At 43.6% G+C, this 4,476-nt stretch overlaps 1 pseudogene; it reads right to left on the minus strand.

Annotated features, from left to right (window-relative positions):
* Window positions 1–509: 509 nt before the first annotated feature.
* LOC117073748 lies at window positions 510–2,048 on the minus strand (annotated as a pseudogene).
* Window positions 2,049–4,476: the final 2,428 nt, after the last annotated feature.

The following is a 4,476-nucleotide window of genomic DNA, read 5'->3' on the forward strand; positions in this document are numbered from 1 at the left end:
CATGGATTTGGTTTTGTGGAATCCAAATGCACTCATTTACTTCACAGCCTTGGATTTGCCTGTTTGGGGATCTATCTATCTATCTATCTAGATATTTATATCTATATATTTTCTTATCATAACATCAGTGCCTTGTCTGAATATCATCATATCATCATTGTTCAACAGTGGGGGGATAATCAGACTGTTCATATGAACAGGGCTGCTTGAGGAATGTTCATTTCAGCTGTTTGCCACCTCCATTCAGATTATTCCTATCACAGCTCAGCTGGTGACCGAAGCTAAGCGACAGGCGCAAGGATCCTGCGGGTCTTCCAGATGGCTGTGTTTACCTCCTACCTGAGAGACTCTTTACACAGAAAATGAGTCACCCCACTCAAAAGGAGTGGGGACAGGGGCAGGGACAGGACATGAGAACCACAGATAACCAAGGTGTTTCTTCCAAGTGGTCAGTTTAAAACAATGACCAGCCATCCATCCCTGAAAAAAAACCAAAAGACAAGCCACACCAAAAAAAAATTTATCCAGAATCAAAGACAAAATACGGTGTGAGAGCCAGGCTGGGGGGGCCCTTTCTCAGGGTGCATCCCTTCCTCAGTCTCCTATCTCTTTCCTCCTATGTGTGAGGAACAGTGAGACATAAAGACCTGCGGAGCACGTGCTCAGGCTGGAGGCTGATGCTGACCACTTGTGGGCACAGACCAAGGGGCAGAGATGCAGAAAGCTGCACATCTATCCACTACCATGGCTTAGGGACACCTGCTCACGAAGGTTTCAGAGACAGCCTCCACTCTAGCCTTCACACAAGGCATCTCCTTCACACAAGACAGCACATGGCAGCTGTCGCGGAAGTCCAGGGACCCATCCAGTGCATCAGCGATGAGCATGTTGAACTCTTTAAGGCCATGATCATGGTGGCCCTGGCATACGCACTTCAATGCCCGAGTCACCAGTGAAGCTCCAATGTCTCCTGAGCATCTTCTCTTTGCTGTTGGGCGGTGCACTGCCATGTTCAGAGCTGTCATCTTTCAGCAGCTCCTCCTTACATTCTGCATCCTTGTCCAGGAAGGTCCCTGGGTCCAGCTCTCCCAGGCTGGCTACAGAGCCACTGGGCTGCATCCCCAGGGCTTTGGTGGCTACTCGGTCACCTGGTAGGTCAGAGGGCTCAGGATCAGCGATGCTTGGGGGTCTTGTGATGCTTCTGCTGGGCTCAGACAAGGGGATTCCCTTGGATCCCCTGGTGGGATTGGTGCCCGGGGACTGTCATCTGCTGGGCAGCACTGTGGAGGCAGCAGCTGCTGCTGCTGCATACCTGGAAGGCACTGTATGCTGGGGGAGGAGTTGGAGGCTGGCTCACCACTGCCTCATAAGGAGGAGTTAAGTAGTTTAGCAAAAACCTGAAATAAAAAGGCAGCACTGAGTGATTGATTGAAGGCTTCTCGGCAGGGGTCAGGTTGATTTCATGTTGCCGATGCTGGGCCTGAAGGCAGTGCTTGGCTTGGCGGTGGTGGCCAATGCAGCAGCAGCTAAGGATGATGATGATGGTCCACACCAGCCAGAGCTACCAGAGTTCCTAGTAGTAGTTGCAGCACTGAGACTGTCCACAGCAGTGATCTGTGTCACAGATGTAGCTTTGATTATTGGTATCCATTCAGGCTTCCTTATCCTGTGGGGGTTCAGCCCTGGCTGACAGGGGGCTGGGCAGCACCAGGAGGAGCAGGAGCGCCATGCCACCCAGGAGACTTCTCCTCTCCATCCCCCTCCTGCTCCTGCCCCTCTGCCATGGCACTGCCACCTCCCTCCTCCCTCTCCTCCTCTACCCTCTTCTTCCTTGTTCCTTCTTTTTTCTTCTGACAATTTGACTTCAGCCCAGTAAGGCTAATTTTGGACTCCTGACTGTTAGAACTGTAAGATAATAAATTTGTGTTGTTTCGAGTCACTAAGTTCGTGGTAATATGTGAAAGCACCGATAGGAAATGAATATACTCACTATACATTTAAAAAATAAAGTATGATTCATATTAGCTTAAAATCTGAGAACCCAGAAACAAATCTATGCACCTACAGTGAACTCATTTTCCACAAAGGTGCCAAGAACATACATTGGAGAATGGGCAGTCTCTTCAATCAATGGTGCTGGGAGAACTGGGTGCCATATGCAGGAGAATGAAACTAGGTCCCTATCTCTTACCATATACAAAAATGAAATAAAAATGGATTAAAGACTTAAATCTAAGGCTTCAAACTATGTAACTACTACAAGAAAAAATTGAAGAAACTCTCCAGGACATTGGACTGGGCAAAGATTTCTTGAGTAATACCCCACAAGCATAGGCTACCAAAGCAAAAATGGACAAATGAGATTTTGTCAAGTCAAAAAGCTTCTGCACAGCAAAAGAAACAATCAGCAAGTCAAGAGACAACCCACAGAATGGGAGAAAATATCTGCAAACTATCCACCTGACAAGTGATTAATAGTTAGTATATATAAGGTGTTCAAACAACTCTATAGGAAAAAATCTAATAATCCAATTATAAAATAGGAAAAAGATTTGAATTGATATTTCTCAAAAGAAGACATACAAATGGCAAACAGGCATATGAAAAGGTGTTCAACATCATTGATCATAAAAGAAATGCAAATCAAACTTACAATGAGATATCATCTCACCCCAGTTAAAATGGCTTATATCCAAAAGGCAATAACCTATGGAGAGGATGTAGAGAAAAGCAAACCCTTTGGACACTGTTGGTGGGAATGCAAATTAGTACAACTACCGTGGAGAACAGTTTAGAGGTTCTTCAAAAAACTAAAAATAGAGCTACCATATGATCCAGCAATCATACTGCTGGGTATATAACCCCCCAAAAGGGAAATCAGCATTATCAAAGAGATATCTACACTCCCATGTTTGTTGCAGCACTGTTCACAATAGCCAAGATTTGGTAGCAACTTAAGTGTCCATTGACAGATGAATGGATAAAGAAAATATGGTACATATACACAATGGAGTACTATGCAACCATAAAAAAGAATTAGATCCTGCCATTTGCAACAACATGGATGAAACTGGAGGTCATTATGTTAAGTGAAAATAAGCCAGGCACAGAAAGACAAACGTTACATGTTCTCACTTATTTGTGAGATGTAAAAACCAAAACAAGCACATAGGGATAGAGAGTAGAAGGATGGTTACTAGAGGCTGGGAAGGGTAGTAGGGGTTGGTAGAGGGGAGGTGGAGGTGATTAATGAGTACAAAAAAAAAAAAAGAAATAATGACTAGAGCATAGTATTTGATAACACAAGGTGACTATAGTAAAAATAATTTAATTGTTTATTTTAAAATAACTAAGACTATAACTGAATTATTTGTACAAAGGATAAATGCTTGAGGGAATGGATATCCCATTTTACATGGTATGATTATTACACATTACATGCCTGTTTCAAAACATCACATGTATCCCCATAAATATCTATACCTACTATGTACCCACAAAAAATTAAAAACTAAAAAAAAATTAAATAAAGAACTCCAAAAAATGTTTGAGGTTTTCAACAGGTTGATTACATTAACTCTGCCCTCCAATTCCTTGTCTAGAGGAAGATTATATGGAAGTAATGACAGTGAAGCTTCAGGACTTTTGGTACATCAAGAATATTGAAGTTGTAGTGTGTCCTAGGTAGAAAGGAGAAGCTAGGTTGCAGCCGAGAAGCATCCCTGGTGAATTGTCCCAAGAGATCTTAGGAGAAAGGTTTCTGAATTTCCAAACCTCCAGTTATTTGTTGTGATTTCTGTTCCTATTCTGAATAAATTCATACCTAATTTTGTTTTGCTAGTTTTGTATTGCTTTTCTTATAGAGAACTCCCCAGGTTGTATCTGCTCTAGGCCCCAAATACTGAGATCCACTCTGCCCTTGCCTTTTTCTTGTTTATTATTTATTTAATTTTTTTTTATTGAGATGGGGTCTTACCCCTTTACCCAGGCTGGAGTGCAGTGGCACAATCACAGCTCACTGCAGCCTCTGCCTCCCAAGCTCAAGCATCCTCCCACCTCAGCCTTCTGAGTAGCTGGGACTACAGGCATGTGCCACCACATCCGGTATTTTTGTTTTGAAACAGACATGCAATGTGTAATAATCATACCATGTAATTTTTGGTATTTTTGGTGGAGATGGGGCTTCACCATGTTGCCCAGGCTAGTTTCAAACTCCTGAGCTTAAGTGATCCACCTGACTTGGCCTCCCAAAGTGCTGGGATTACAGGCGTGAGCTACTGTGCCTAGCTGCATTTTTCTTTTTTAAATAGTTGTAGGCCAGTCTGGTGGCTCACATTGTAACTCCAGCACTTTGGGAGGCTGAGATGGGAGGATCACTTGAGCCCAGGAGTTCGAGGCTAGCCTGGGCAACAAAGTGAGACCCCCCAATCTCTACAAAAAATAAGAAAAATTAAAGAGGCTTGGTGGCGCATGCCT

Source organism: Trachypithecus francoisi, unplaced genomic scaffold, assembly GCF_009764315.1.
Source record: "Trachypithecus francoisi isolate TF-2019V2 unplaced genomic scaffold, Tfra_2.0 Lachesis_group4, whole genome shotgun sequence".
Lineage (NCBI taxonomy): Eukaryota > Metazoa > Chordata > Mammalia > Primates > Cercopithecidae > Trachypithecus > Trachypithecus francoisi.